This window comes from Malaclemys terrapin, chromosome 5 (genome assembly GCF_027887155.1).
Source record: "Malaclemys terrapin pileata isolate rMalTer1 chromosome 5, rMalTer1.hap1, whole genome shotgun sequence".
NCBI classification, from domain to species: Eukaryota; Metazoa; Chordata; order Testudines; family Emydidae; genus Malaclemys; species Malaclemys terrapin.
The window spans coordinates 98,443,182-98,460,032 of record NC_071509.1 but is presented as its reverse complement, the minus strand read 5'-3'; the positions used below and the strand labels follow the sequence as shown (position 1 = coordinate 98,460,032).

Genomic DNA, 16,851 nt, shown 5'->3' with positions numbered 1-16,851 from the left:
GTCTCTGTCTGTTTCACACCTTTGGGACCTAGTCTTTTAAATGCCCTGTGTGATTGATCTCTCCATGCAACAAGGGTTCAGTCCGTCCCCGCTTTCCCCACCCCCCTACTGAGATGGAGTAGCATCCCACTGAGCTGGAGAGGGAGGGACCACTCTCTGATCCCTGGTGGGCGGAGCCAGGCTGGCTCACCCCTCCTGCAGGAAGCTAAGTATAAAAGGCGGAGCCTGTAGTGTAGTTCCCCTTGAGCCAGGGAAGAGAACAGATGTCTTCAGAGTGCTCTTGAGCCTGAAGCTGCACTGTGCCCTGTCTGAGGATGAGACTGACCCAGGGGAAGAGTTGCTGGGATTGCTGCTTGCTGTATATCTTGAGAAGCTAGAGGCTGATCCTGAACTGCAGGTACCTTATAGTAGGAGAGTAGGAAGTAGTCCAGGGACAGCTGGCTATAGTTCAGTTCTGTGACTACCTGAATGCTGGTCAGTGTGTTTTGGTTGGCTCCCTGCTGAGCCAGTGGTGGAACCCTGGCATAGTTGAGGTCCTGGGCTGGGACCTGGTGGAGTAGGATGGGCTTGGGTCCCCCATGCCCTGCTTCCAACCCTGCCTTGGGATAGTAGTGCTTAAGCTCAGAAGCCTGAGTTCGTCTGCTGGAGTCAGGGTGGTAAATCTTAGACTGTTTGTTTGCTCTACCCTGCTCAAGGGCCTGGGCTCCTCCAGATTGTTGGATTGCACTGTCCCACCTAAGGATCTGGTCTCTAATTCCTGGTAAGGGGTGGTGTTGCAGGGGTATAGTGAGGTGGTCAGGGGTGGCTCTATATATTTTGTCGCCCTCCTTCCCCCCCCCCCCACCCTTCCCCAGCATGGTGTGCCTGTGGCAGGTCTGCTGGTAATGTGGATTTGGCAGTGTGCCTGCAGGAGGTCTGCCAAAGCTGTGGGACTGGTGGACCTCCTGCAGGTATGCACGGAAGGCTGCCTGACTGCTGCCTGTAATAATGCTGTTCTGGTGGGACCTAACTGAGAGTGCCAGTTCAGGAGAAACTGTTTTAAAGCAGGGCAGTTACAGCAAAATGGAATCTGGAGTCACATGGGCCAGTCCCTGCATACTTTGCTGAGTTACAAGGCGTATTTGCCTTCTCTCAATGGGTCAGTTGTATAGCTGACGATCCTTAGGTCTGCCTAGCCTGCTTGATGGCCAACTTGTCTGGGATGTCTCCCAGAAGCATAGCATACGTTTGAAATACAGACCGTATAGAGCCAATATTCATAACTTCAACTACAAAATTGATACGCACATAGACAGCATAATCATAACCAGCTGACCATAACCTTGTCTTAGACACCTCATTTGACCCCTTTTATACAAGATTTGATGCCACTACAGGACTTTGGTTGCAACCATGTTCTATATGGTCCCAGTTCAAATCAATAATGTGACACTGCCCTCACAGCAACCGTCAGGCTGCCCCCCCACGGCTTGCCGCCCCAGGCATGGGCTTGGCATGCTGGTATCTGGAGCCACCCCTGGTTAATACCCGGTATATGAAACAGTTGCATGCCAAACTGATTGATGGGGAGGGGAGATGGCTGTGATTATGTAAATCTCATTTGTTTGAGAGGAGAAGGGCAAGCAAGCAAGGTTGGTGCAGGAGAGTGTACGCAAATCTAATCTGGGGGAAGTGTGGGAGTGTATGAAAATGTGAGTGATGGTGGTTGGGGGTAAACACAAGCCTGATTACTGCATGGATGCATGCAGTCTCGGTTGTGGGGGAGGGGATAGGAGTAGCTAGGCACACACAAACCTGATTGAGGGAAGTGGGGGGAGGGTGCACTTGAACCATCTATCAGGAGATATGTTGTCTGGCACATTTTACCCTGCAAGAATGAATTTAGTCTAGGCTGGGCACATACAAAGGAGTCAGCTGCAGGGAAGAGGACATACAAATCTGCTGGGAATGCATGTGTGCACACACTTAAGTGGGGGATGATTGCTTATAAATATATTGTGGAGAAGAGCTGGATACATGGAATCATGACTGATTTTATGTTGGGGTGTGTGAATGCAGGCTAACCTGATTTTTTGTGGGGGGGTATAGACAAGCTGGTTACAATGAGTTTAATTGGTGGTTTGTTTTTTTTTGGTGGGGCATGCACACTTGATTGATGGGGAGAGAACACCAAACTAGCCTCTTCTAACATCACCATCTTGTACACCAAACATCCACAACTACTGGGCAAAAATCTTCTAGTAAAGAGGGGGGGGGGGGGGGGGAGAGGGATAGAGATGCATGTGGTCTCTTACAGTGGAAAGACTAATTATTACACTGTATTTTCATATGGAAGCCCTGTGAAGGTGAGATTCATCAGTGTATTTAAGTGTGTTCCCAGCTTGAAGCATGAACTTCAGTGAGTTGGGTCTCGTATGCTTAAGTACTTTCTGGAATTGGAGTTTTAAGGATGAACAATTACAGAGATGGGGTTGGGGGTGGGTTTTTTTGCTTGTATAGGTATTTAATACAAATAACTACGGTTGGAGGTTACCCTTTTGTATGACTTATTTTATTTATAAGCAATAAATACCAATAATGATGACATAAACAAGAATAAATAGTAGACTGACATAAATATACTGTTACAAATCCAGTAAAATAACCTGACAATATTGTCACAGCGCACAAGGAGAATAAATAGTAGCAACAGCTGTTAAAATGCCACTTCATCTCATATTTTTTATGCCATATAAAAGATTCATTGATGTCAGTTAGTACTTCCAAAAAGCTGGTATTTTTATATCTAAATTTCCTTATGAGTTTTTCGCATATTTGAAAACTTCTTCTTAATTCTACTTGGATTCTCTTGCCAGCACTGAGGCTGAAGTTAACTGCATAGCTATTATGAAATAATTGGTATCTCTTCACTTCTATCCCGGTGAGCTGTAGGTCCTGGATTGCCGCTGGCATTCTCCTTCAGGGACTCCATGGGCTTGAGACCCTGTTGGGGCCACCTGAAATCTCCTTCAGTAATGCTAATTCAACTACTCTGGGGAAAAGTGTGTGTGTGGTGTGTTTTTTTTTTTTTTTTTTTTTTTTTTTTTTTTTTTTGTACTGAACAAGCATTCTATGGAGTCTGTCAATAAGTAGAAAACATCTAGGCATTTCCATGATCTCACAAACACACCAGCTGTATTGTGTGGTTTTTTTTTTCTTTTTTCAGGTATGCATTTATCTCCTGGAAGTACTCTTTCACTCTAGTGAACTGGTGCTCCTCATTTTCTGGGTTGGTTAATTCTGTGCTCTCAAACATGCCTCCAGTCTCTGAATTTGCAGATAAAGTCCATACTGTCACCTGACTAGGGAACTCCCATCACAGGCAGTTGGCATGAGGATTTTGCTAAAGATGGTGAAATCCTCTTGGGCATTCTTTTACTGAATGATTGTACGATACCCATAATAATGTGAGAAGTAATAATCAGCTTGCGCTAGACCTTCTACCTGTCACTGTAGTGCATGTTAACCTGTCAGTTACCACAGCAAAGACTTTCCCTCCAGTTAAGGGAATACAGTTTGCATGTTGCAGAACTTCAATATCTAGATCAGTGATAGTCACTCCTTGGGAGTTCAGCAGCCAAATTAGTGATCAACATTACCCAAAAGAGCTACAGTTGTGTGAATGCATTGATTCATTTAGTATTCATATTTAAACAGTATGAGAGGGGAAATATTTAGACATTTTTTATATAATGTATATTGGAGCAAGTTGACAACTTAATTGGTTAATGACCTAGTAAAAGCATACTGATTGGTTAATAACTTAGACTGGCTAATTAAATCACCCAGTGTTTTTATATCCTACACTGCAAAGACACATAAAAAGCCACTTGTGGCTCAAGAGCTGAAGTCTGAGTATCACTGATCTAGATGCAAGTCATAAAATGTTCTGAGAAATACATACAATCAGAATAGTCCCCTCTGGTCCTTGAGATCATATTGTCTCCATTCATTGGGTTCTCCCCCCCCCCCCCCCCCCCCCCAGCATTTCTTCTCCATTGGGGCTTAATTAACTCACATGGTATTTCATAAGAGTGAATGTATTGCATAATACTTGATGTGTTATGCAATACATTCATGTGTTAGAAGTCACTGTGGGAAGAATCTGCAGAGAGGAGGGATTCCACTGTATCCTTCTGTCTTATCCTCAGTTTCAGCATCCAGAACTGAAATGAAATGTTTGAAACACAAAGGGTAAAAATATAATTTTAATTGAATAGATCTCAATAAATCAAAGATGTTTTCTGCATGTAAGCTTGCAAGTCTTAGTATGTTCACTTTTTTTAAAGTCTCTAGGAAGCTTCTCAAACCTTGGAATACTAGGAATAGCTCTCATGAGGACTAATTAGTAGCAATGATAATCCTAGAAACACTACATGTGTCAAAGTCCGAGTACTTTGTGGTGTAGGGAGGGAAGTATCATTATCTGATAACCAAAGGGCTGGTGAGGTGCTGAAGTATTCAACATATGTGTACTTTGTTGCTTGGTCTGCCAATTACCTACTGCACAACAGTACTGATGTGGGAGATTATGAAGATCTGTGAAAATAAATAATAGTAGAAACACAGGAAAAATAAATCCATGTCACTGAAAATCCATTTCCAGGACAGGAAGAGTCTAAAGTGGCTGCCATGGAAATCAGTTGCTATTTGGCCATTGAACCTGTGGAAGAAGGATCAGGCCCTATATAAACAGAATTATAAAATATTTGCTATCTCTGTTCAGCTGTATAAATTGCACTAATGTTGGTTGACTTACTCCAGGGAAAAGTTTTGTACTGTACCTTAGTTACTAAGTTGTCTTGTGAGTTTATCAGTACAAAACATCTGGGTATTTCCATGTGAATGATCTCCCAGGCACACAAGCTGTATTGCTTTTCTATAGATAGAGATCAACACTCAGATCATCCAGAGCTCTGAGATGATGATGATGATAGAGAGCCACTGACTAAGCCAGCCCTGATTATAGAATGGGCCCCACCTGAGAAAATTAGGTGATTCCAGGTTTAACTACTGAGTGGGCCCAGCTGACAAAGGGCTGGAAGAAAGAGAATGCAGGGAGTCAAAAGGGTCTTGAGTGAGCAGGGAAGTGTAGACAGTGCTAGATTGATGGGGCGGGGGAAGTCTTCTGTTGACCTTGCTACCGCCTCTTGGGGAGATGGATTAACTACAGTGAAAGGAGAACCCCTCCCATTGCTGTAGTGAGAATGTACACTGAACATTCCTTTTGAATGTTCACCTTTGATTTATCAAATAGTAATTAATTATTATCTGTGGGCCAGTAGGGAGATGACGGGCCCTTATATGAAGTTTGGGGAGGAGAGCTGAGGGAGTTGGAGGACAGTGTTATGGACTACTAAAGCATAAGACCAGTGTGCTTCTGAAATGGGAGGTGAAAGACCATAGATAGAGCTAAGTGTTGCTTGGTTGATGGAGGGCTACATAAATACTGATTAAGTGCTCTTGTTTGTATTGTATGTGTTCTGCTATTTGTTTTTGGGACACCTCATAGGTGCAAGTAGCCAGTTACATCACTTAGTCCTTTGTGCATTTCTGGAAGGCACTCGCATACTACAGTGACTCAGTCACATAAGAACCTGCATACATTTCTTAACTTTTAAAAAATGTTGCCTTTTTGATTTAAAAATTAATTTGGCACTAGTTTTGCATTGACAACTGTTTGTTACCATTTTAAAGCTTTCTGTAATGTGTGTCCAAAAGTAACCCCTTTCTGCATACATCCTACACAGGTCCATTTATTTGTACCAGGAATACTGGTCGGCTATAAAGAAGCAAGTTAACTGAATATATTTGGCATCTCATTCAAACCTACGGGGGTGAGAAAGAGGAAGCATATTTTCTCCATTTTCATGTGCATCAAGGTGGGGGAATATATTCCAGATTGTCCCACTAGTGGAAGTCAGGCAGATGGTATGGATCACCTCAAAATAAGAATATATTGGCTTTTCATTACATACGATCTAGAATATTTTAAAAATATTCTTATTTATTGAGAATCCATTCAGGATCCATGTCCTTGACTAGAAAGTCATATCTTTGTGTTTTTTCATTCCCTTCATCAAATTCACAATTGGTATAAATAGACTTCAATGACAGGAGTCACACTTGCTTATCCAAGCAGTGAATTTGGCCTCCTGGTGGTATTATACGATAAAATACTTTAAAATATCACTTTAGCAACAGTATCAGAATTCTCAACTCAACTGCCTAACATTAGGCCAGGTGAGTACTACCCAGAGACATCTACACAGAACACATCACAGGACACTGCCAGTACCAGGTCGAGTAAACGAGAACACTGAGCAGGGAAATAACCCACTTCCTTCCCTGAGGAACCAAGGAACGCACCCCACCCACATACTTATTCTCTACACCAATACCTACTTAGAGTCTTAATACATTCCATGGGTGGCGTACCTGAGCGCATATATCCACTGATGCTTTAAAAACTCCCACACCCCAATTTGGATCTATGCTTGTTATGTGATATGTATGACCCTTGAATGTAACCAATACTTGCAATCCTCCATAACCCAAGCCAACCCCAGCTGTGCAGTAAATTTGATTTAAAATGTTTTTTAATAAAAATTAATTGGTATGCATAAATGTTCTTAAACATAAGGTATTTACCCATCTGCACTATCACTTACAGATTATTTCTTCACCACTTCAATGTAGCTTTGGCAGAACTGGGAGGAAAGTAACTATAGCCATAAGAAGAGTTTCTTTCAATACTACAGAGCACTAGATGGTGCCTTTTCCCAAGTTTCTCAGAATACATGTAGTGCAATTGATCTCTGCTCTTTTCATCACAGTAATTCCTGTAATGTGTCAAACTTCACATTTTACTTAAAGTTGCAAAGAAAAATGTATCAGAAAGTATCTGAGGCTATCATTTAGACATGTCTAAGGCAAAACAGATCTATACTGAAAGACAGTACTATAAAGTGACAAGAGAAAATCCCTTCATCTACATAGATTTTTTTTTTAATTATATATACAGTAGCATTCCAGAAGCTATTGTAAGTGAAGACCAGAAGGGAATCTATTCCCTAATAAATAGCATGAAAGATTTAAAGTATACTTGGTTTTAATTCATGTTAGATATTTGGATTTGTTTGAATTAATGACTCTAATATCTTAGCAAGACATAACGGCTTTGCATTAGCAAGAAGAGACTCAGTTATCACTTGAGCATGAGCCTTTGCTCCTTGAGTGACAGTGGCTAAGAGGGCTACAGAAATAGTGTGCTCAGCCTATCCAGGCATCCATCCCTCTGCTCAATTCTAGAGTGAAGTTCCTAGCTTCCAAACATTGGTTTTGACACCCTTCCTTTACACCTCATACAAACTTGAACAAGCTAATAGTTCCCCCATGCAGCCATTCACAGCTGGGGGCTGTCGCTATAGCAAAAAATTTAAGGTGGGAAGAGCATAAAAATAGATAAAACAGTGGAGGTAATGTGGAAGATACAAGGATGCAAATGGATGGAATGCAAGCCATATGAGCAAAGGCTAAAGGAACGGAGTATGTTTAGCTCAGAAAAGAGGAGATTAAGGGGGATATAATGGGGATCTACAGATACTTGAAAGGCTGCCATAAAAAAAGATGGAGGAAAAGTTGTTCTCTTTTGCCACAGATGACCTCACAAGAGGCAATGGGTACAGCCTAGCAGGTTTAGATTTAGGAAGTTTTTCCTGCTATTTAATCTTAGGCTACATCTACACTACAGGGGGGGGGGGGGGGGGCGCGACTTAAGATACTCAAATTCAGCTACGTGAATAGCGTAGCTGAATTACCCCACTGTAGGGACAGTGGCAAAATCGACCTCTGTGGCTTCCTGTCAATGGCGCTTACTCCCACCTCCGCTGGTGGAGTAAGAGTGTCAATTCGGTGATCGATTGTCACGTCCCAATGGAATGCAATAAATCGATCCCCGAGAGGTCAATTTCTACCCGCCGATTCAGGCGGGTAGTGTAGACCCAGCTTAAGAAAGTAGGAGAATGGGAACAGACTGCCTCCAGAAGTTGTGAAAGTGGTTTGTTTTTTTTTGGTTTTGTTTTTCCCCACTGGAGGTTTTCAAAAGGAGACTGGATAGCCATCTGTCTTGGATGATTTAAACACAACAAATCCTGCATCTTGGCAGAGGGTTAGACTAGATGACCGCAAGGGTTCTTTCTAACCCTACAATTCAAAGATTCAGAGGAACCCAAACACACTCCTATTAAAAACTGTGAAATTAATGCAAAATTATGCTAACATAGTGGGATGGAGAGCTTTAAATGTCTCTCAGTGAACCTACAAGAGACAGAAGGGAAATGCCAAAAATATTGTTTAATAAACTCTGAACACTCAAAGTACAAAATTAAACAGATCAGGTGGGTGAGGCAATATTTTTTTTTTATTGGACCGACTTCTTAGTAAGAGGAGCTCTGTGTAAACTCAAGCTTCTCTCTCTCACCAACAGAATTTGGTCCAATAAAAGATATTGCCTCATCCACATTGTCTCTCTAATATACTGGGACCAATACAGCTATACCACTACTGAATACACTATTAAATCTTGTATAAAAGACAAGATGTTATGTAGACCTGTTGGGATGATGGTGTTTCTGGTTTACTTTCCCTTTTGGAGACCCATGTAAGATCATTTGAGTCATACAAGGCTGAGACTTTCAAACTGCACCCAAGCAAGGATAGTAGCACAAAAATTGTATGAGTAATTGAGGATTACATTTTAGTGAATAAAGTTCCATGGAAGACACTGAGAAAATGGACTTCATGTCGAAGAAATGAAAAGATAAGAGAATGTAGAAGGTTAGTGAGAGGATAAGTGTGTGTATATATTTTTTTATATATATAATATAGTCCAGATTTCTAACACTGTAGCAAATATCTTTCAGTTTGGATATATTCCCGAGAGATGGTTCCCCTTACTATAGCATTCCCTCCTGTATTTTGTTCTGAGTTTTGGATTGGTTTCATTTTTTTAAAACTGGCGTGTGGAAATATCAAACACACTTCCTTCAGTATCCTTTCTGTGAGGGGGAACTTGTCCTGCTTATAGTAATTAGTGTTATAGTCTTCCACGCTTCTGGAGAGACTTGTTGCTTCATTTCCTTGTCCGATTTCCTAATAGCTAGGCACATGGTGAGTTGACTGCTGTTATTGACTGGCTCAGAATTGCACAGACAGGATATTTTAAGCACAGATTAGCTGTCTGTCCCTGCTGCCTGCTTATTTGTTTCACCCACCTGTAAAATCTTGTCATTTAAATAATAAGCTGTTTGGGGCAGGGACTTTCATTTACTATGTCTGCTCAGTGCTGAGCAAAGTGGGACCTTAACCTGGTTGAGGGTACTACAATATAAATATTTTAATAAAGCCTAACCTCATAAAAATTGTCCTCTAGTCCTTGGTGCAAGATTCCTATATCATTGTTTTGTTTCTATTGCAGTAGCACTTAAGAATCCAAATTTGGAGTCTGGATCTCATTATACTAGACTCTGTATATACAAAGACCACATCTGCCTCATAGAGGTCACAATTTGTGTTAGGGAAGTATTCCAATACTTAGAAATTAATCAAAGAAATAGTTGTTTGGAATCCTTATTCCTGTAGTGACACCTATCAGGAACAACTTCCAACTGTGGAAATGAGGCTGACACGAACTAAAAATAGTCAGTCAGTCAACTTTCCTAATATCTGTGTAAAAGTTAACAACTAAACTATTGGATGAAAGACTAAACAAATGGGACAAATCGGTTAAAAATGGATTGTCTAGAACAGTATGTGTACCTTTTTACCATAACCAATACTTTATTTCTGACTATCATATTCTGATATACTGCTAATGTAAAAAATACTTCCATTATCAACAATTGTTTTCTGTTATTTTGTTTTAAAATACCAATAAAAAACATAAGCCATATAACTAGAAATTGCTATAAAAATGAGAAAACTAAGACTCCCAATTAACTTTTTATTGGTTGAATATTCTGGCTTTGACTGAGCTTCAGCTAAAAAGACAAGCTACCAGCCTGGAATGCTAACTTCAAGAGTGAGACTTTGAGCCCAGAACTGGTGATCCTACACATAGGCTACAGGAAGCCCTTCTGTGCATGAGGAAAAACAAGGCCTACTCAATCATCAAAGTGCTTCTCTAGAGGTAGAACAGTCCCCTAAATTGGCAAAGATGGTTCAAAACTTGTCCTTACTACTGATCATACTGTAATACATGACCTCTCAGAATTAAGACCCAGTTACTACCACTTGGTAGTATCAACCAAGCAACATAGACATGTTCTGGGTTGCAAATAGCACTGTTCCATTTAGCAGGAAAATGAAATACTTGACTCAGACAGTGGAGAGAAGCCAAGAAGTGAATTCTCAGGAAGAATATCTATAGACAGGATATTTTAAAATGAAAAGGTGGGAGTTGAAAAACTTTAGTACTATAGATTATAAAACTTGTATTTCTCCTGACAATGGATGCAACTGGTATTCTCCACAGAAGATCATTTTCTCTACTGAATGTGAGAATCTATATAGACTTTGGGATCAGCAGGTAGTGATCAATCTATCGGGGATCACTTTATCACATCTAGTGTAGATGTGATAAATCAATCACTCTGCCATCAACTCCTATACACAATTTCAGCCATGGTGGAGTATCTTAGGTAGATTTCCCCCCCCACCCCACCCCCAGTGTAGACCAGGCCTAAGAGAAATCTGGCTCCAGGTTCTTGTACCAGGGAAACTCAGAGGCAGTAATAGTATATGGTACACACTTTTTCTCAGGGAACCCATGGAAAAAGACAACTCTGGACAAAATCTTCCATGGATTTTTTTTGGTAATTCATGGAATTTTGCCAAGCTTGCCCAAAATGTCATTTAAAAATGCCTCCAAGTCACTGAACAAAACTTTGACCTATAATAGCAGTCATAAGTCCCATTGAAAAAGGTGACCTCAGATGTCAGAGAGTATTCTGAGCAACACTTTATTTCAGCATTTAAACTCTGAAGAGGAGGAGGGTTTAATTAAATTCTCCCAATTTTCTCCACTTGTATTCACTGCCCACACACACACTTGGAGGTTGAGGAATGCTAAATGTTCCTCCATACAGAATGCTAAATGCTGATCCACATGACAGCCAGATAAGATTGCTTGAGAAATCTGCAATCTGTTCTCTCTGCCATGGGCCTGGTTCTGGCCTCCCAAGACAATAAGCTTGGGGCATAAAGTTGGGTCACCTGCATGAACATGTGTATTACTTCCAAACTCCACGGAAGTTTGACCCACTTACACCAGGGCTGAATTTACTCCAGTATGTTTAAATATATACATCTGTGAGTATTAACATTTGGCAAATTACATAATTTTACTATTTAAGTTTGTTCTGCAGGTGAGGGACGGATCTTGGAAATTTCCTATCAACAAGCATATTTCTCAGCTACTAATTCATATGTTAAATCCTAGAAAGATCATTTGTTGGACCAAAAAAAAGAGCAGTTTTCTCCTTCCTGAAACATGTGCCCAGCTTTCATGAAACAGACACACCTTTTAGTCTCACCTAACTAGGAAAATTACCTCTTGCATGATGTCAACAAGTTTCAGCAACAGGGTCAGCACCTGTTCACTTGCATATGGTTTAATTGCAAGCATGGATCAGGACAAGCTGTGTTTTGCACCTTCAGGAAACTCTAGTTAGGGCCAGCTTGAAGACCTGTTATCAGCAACAGCTAACTTTTCTAGTATAGACCCAGCCTTCTGAAACACAGACCAACAATCAAGACCATAGCACAATATAGCATTGTACTATCCATATAAAATGAGTCCCAGATAAATGGGACAAAACCAAATAACATGACTCCCCAACCTGGTATTTTTGTCAGAGTAGGTGAGCCCTTAGGTTTTTGTGTTTCCTTGGGGCTACCTTCACTAGAGAATTGTACATACTCCTCTTATATGAATGTGACTGTGCTGCTGCTGCAACTAGGCAACCCGTTGGAGCACAGAGCACTGCATCCACAGAGAGCATTTCCTACAAGCATTGTCATTCATCTGGATTGCTGAATATATTCCATAATGCCTGGCCTTCTGGAGCAGGTGCATAGGATCTGGGATTCACAATATATCTATTTTCACCTGTTCACATTTTTGGTTCATTCCAAAGCTCGGGGTGGGGGTGGCACAAACTTTTTTTTTCCTGGCATGAGGGCTACATCAGGTTTCCAAAATTTGAATGGCAGGCCAGTTTGGGGAGGCTGTGCCTCCCCAAACAGCCAGGCATGGCCTGGCTCCTAACCCCTATTCAACCCCCTGCCCCTGCTTCTCACCCCCTGACAGTCCCCCAGGACTCCTACCGCATCCAAACCCCCTGCTTCCTGTCCCCTGACAGCCCCCCTGGGACGCCTTCCCCATCCACCACCCCCTGCCCCTGACTGCCCCCTGGGACCTGTGCCCCCATTCAGCCACTCCTGTTCCCTGCCCTCTGACCGCCCCAAGCCATGTCCACCCCCTGACCACCACCCCGAACTCCCCTGCCCTCTTACCACACTGCCTGGAGCCCTGGTGGCTGGCGTGAGCTGAGGCTGCGGGGGAGGGAGAACAGTGGGGAAGGGGCCAGGGGCTAGCCGGCCGGGCAGGAGGGTCCTGCAGGCAGTAGTTTGTCCACTTCTGGCATAGGTGGTAGTAATTAAAGCCTCTCATTTTCAGATGCCATAGCTGTAAGTCATCCATTCCCTCTTCACACACTGCTGGACCACTTTTGAGTAGCAGCATTCAAGGAGGTAAGTTCCTTGTTTTTAATATTTTAATTAATTTATCCTATAACCTTCTAATTTTTATTGTATTTTCTTTGCTTTTTTTTTTTTAATTTCATGCTGGCTGTATGGATTGAGCACAGGATGACTGAGCCACCAGTGAAATACAGCTGTGAAAAAGGCAACTGCAATCCTAGGATGCAGGAGAAGCATTTCCAGTGATTGGGGGGGGGGGAAATGACATCATGATTGGACTTCACTCTCTCTACAACCCCACACCTGCAAGTACTGGAGGAAAAAGACTGAACTGAGCGGGAAGTGCTGGTCCCAAGCAGGAAAGAAGGAAGCCTGCCTTGTATGCTTGATTCAAATATTAAAGAGTACAATAGGCTTAGATTGTGGTTTTGTTTTATTTTGTACAGTAATCTACTTTGATCTGTTTGCTACCACTTAAAAGCTATTTTATACTTTACCTAAAACACTCTGAAGTGCAAAGGGGATAAATCTCATGATTAAGAGTTGGTGCATGCCACTTTCCTTTGTAGAAGTGGCGGTCTGGGCAACAAATTCATACTGGACAGGTTTTGACTAGGCTAGGATGGTGCAGCTCTGAGGTTATGTCTAAACTACGAAATTAGTTCGAATTTATAGAAGCCGGTTTTATTGAAATCGGTTGTATACAGCCGATTGTGTGTCCACACATAAAATGCTCTAGGTGCTCTAGTCGGCGGACTGCGTCCACAGTACAAGGCTAGCGTCGACTTCCGGAGCATTGCACTATGGCTAGCTATCCCACAGTCTCCGCCGCCCCTTGGAATTCTGGGTTGAGATCCCAATGCCCGGATGATGCAAAACAGTGTCGCGGGCGGTTCTGGGTACATGTCGTCAGGCCCCTCCCTCCCCCGTCACAGCAATGGCAGACAATAGATTCGCGCCTTTTCACCTGGGTTACGTGTGCAGACAACATGAAGCCCGCTCAGCTGAGCTCACCGTCACCATATGTCCTCTTGGTGCCGGCAGACGTGGGACTGCATTGCTACACAGCAGCAGCTGCTAACTGCCTTTTGGCGGTAGACGGTGCAGTAGACTGGTAGCCTTCATCGGCGATCTGGGTGCTGGCAGCCGTGGGGCTTGCCTTTTGGCAGTAGATGGTGTATTACGACTGTTAGCCGTCCTATTACAAGTCAGGTCATCGTACATTAGCAGAGTCTTCCCTGAGCAGCCGATTGTGCAATAGGCCTGAAGACCATCGTCATACACTGCCCCGTATTTGCTGCCAAGCACCCAGAAAGATGCCGAGGGCTATCGGTCACGCTGCACCGTCGTCTTAAGATGTAAAAATAGATTTGCTCTGTATTCATTTGCTTCCCCCTCCCTCCGTCAAATCAACAGCCTGCTAAGCCCAGGGTTTTCAGTTTAATCTTTGGGGGGACCATTCTGTGTGACAGTTGTTTGTGTTTCTCCCTGATGCACAGCCACCTTTCTTGATTTTAATTCCCTGTTCCTGTACCTGTACACCATGTCGTCACTCAGCCCTCCCTCCCTCTCGCCCTCCCTCCTTCTCCTGGTCCGTCAGATACTACTTTCGCGCCTTTTTTCTGACCAGGCGCCATAGCTAGCACTGGGATCATGGAGCCCGCTCAGATCACCGCGGCAATTATGAGCACTATGAACACCACGCGCATTGTCCTGGAGTATATGCAGAGCCAGGACATGCTAAGGCAAAACCCGGACCAGGCGAGGAGGCGATTGCAGCGCGGCGACGAGAGTGATGAGGAAATTGACATGGACATAGACCTCTCACAAGGCACAGGCCCCAGCAATGTGGAAATCATGGTGTCACTGGGGCAGGTTCATGCCGTGGAATGCCGATTCTGGGCCCGGGAAACAAGCACAGACTGGTGGGACTGCATCGTGCTGCAGGTATGGGATGATTCCCAGTGGCTGCAAAACTTTCGCATGCGTAAGGGCACTTTCATGTAACTTTGACTTGCTTTCCCCTGCCCTGAAACGCCAGGACACCAAGATGAGAGCAGCCCTCACAGTTGAGAAGCGAGTGGCGATAGCCCTGTGGAAGCTTGCAACGCCAGACAACTACCGGTCAGTGGGGAATCAATTTGGAGTGGGCAAATCTACGGTGGGGGCTGCTGTGATCCAATTTGCCAGGGCAATGAAAGACCTGGTGATAGCAAGGGTAGTGACTCCAGGCAACGTGCAGTCAATAGTGGATGGTTTTGCTGAAATGGGATTCCCAAACTGTGGCGGGGCCATAGACGGAACCCATATCCCTATCTTGTCACCGGAGCACCAAGCCACCGACTACGTAAACCGCAAGGGGTACTTTTCAATGCTGCTGCAAGCCCTGGTGGATCACAAGGGACGTTTCACCAACATCAACGTGGGATGGCCGGGAAAGGTACATGATGCTCGCGTCTTCAGGAACTCTGCTCTGTTTCGAAAGCTGGAGGAAGGGACTTTCTTCCCGGACCAGAAAGTGACCATTGGGGATGTTGAAATGCCTATCGTGATCCTTGGGGACCCTGCCTACCCCTTAATGCCATGGCTCATGAAGCCGTACACAGGCAGCCTGGACAGGAGTCAGGACCTGTTCAACTACAGGCTGAGCAAGTGCCAAATGGTGGTGGAATGTGCATTTGGACATTTAAAAGCGCACTGGCGCAGCTTACTGACTCGCTCAGACCTCAGCGAAAAGAATATCCCCGTTGTTGCTGCTTGCTGTGCGCTCCACAATATCTGTGAGAGTAAGGGGGAGACCTTTATGGCGGGGTGGGAGGTTGAGGCAACTCGCCTGGCCACTGATTACACGTAGCCAGACACCAGGGCGGTTAGAGGAGCACAGCAGGGTGCGGTGCGCATCAGAGAAGCTTTGAAAACGAGTTTTGTGACTGGCCAGGCTACTGTGTGAAACTTCTGTTTGTTTCTCCTTGATGAACCCTCCAACCCCCCCCCCCCGACCCAGTTCACTCTACTTCCCTGTAAACCAACCACCCCACCCCACCCTACCCTCCCGCTTGCAGAGGCAATAAAGGCATTGTTTTTTCACATTCATGCATTCTTTATTAGTTCCTCACAGAAGTAGGGGGATAATTGCCAAGGTAGCCTGGGATGGGTGGGGGAGGAGGGATGGAAAAGGACACACTGCATTTTAAAACTTTAACTCTTATTGAAGGCCAGCCTTCTGATGCTTGGGCGATCATCTGGGGTGGAGTGACTGGGTGGATGGAGGCCCCCCCACCGTGTTCTTGGGCATCTTGGTGAGGAGGCTATGGAACTTGGGGAGGAGGGCTGTTGGTTACACAGGGGCTGTAGCGGCGGTCTCTGCTCCTGCTGCCTTTCCTGCAACTCAACCATACGCTTGAGCATATCAGTTTGATGCTCCAGCAGACGGAGCATTGCCTCTTGCCGTCTGTGTGCAAGCTGACGCCACCTATAGTCTTCAGCGCGCCACTTGCTCTGTTCATCCCGCGATTCAGCCCGCCACCTCCCCTCTTGTTCATATTGGGCTTTTCTCATGTCCGACACTGACTGCCTCCACGCATTCTGCTGTGCTCTTTCAGCATGGGAGGACATCTGGAGCTTCGTGAACATATCGTCCCTCATCCTAAGTTTTCTCTTTCTAATGTTCACGAGCCTCTGCGAAGGAGAAACATTTATAGCTGGTGGAGCAGAAGGGAGAGGTGGTTAAAAAAGACACATTTTGGAGAACAATGGGTACACTCTTTCATTACAAGGTCGCATATTTCGGCTTGCAGGCAGCCATGGTAGGCCACAGTGTTTTGGCTTTTTTAACCTTCTTAACATGCGGGAAAGGTTGCAAACAGCAGTGCATTTCCCATATCAAGGATGAATTAGGTTGTCCATTTAAAATGGGGTTTCAAGGTAAAAGGAGGGGCTGCAGTTTCCCGGTTAACATGCGGCACAAACACAAGTAAACCGCCGCGCCCCCTCCCCCCACACACACACGATTCTCTGGGATGATCACTTCACCCCTCCCCCCACCGCGTG

At 44.1% G+C, this 16,851-nt stretch overlaps 1 long non-coding RNA gene across 1 annotated transcript; it reads left to right on the top strand.

The window, feature by feature from the left end:
• Nucleotides 1-273: 273 nt before the first annotated feature.
• LOC128838567 (uncharacterized) lies at nucleotides 274-13,219 on the top strand. The gene is made up of 3 exons (XR_008445207.1): nucleotides 274-397; nucleotides 12,779-12,852; nucleotides 12,969-13,219. It is a non-coding gene; the product is annotated as an uncharacterized LOC128838567 (long non-coding RNA).
• Nucleotides 13,220-16,851: the final 3,632 nt, after the last annotated feature.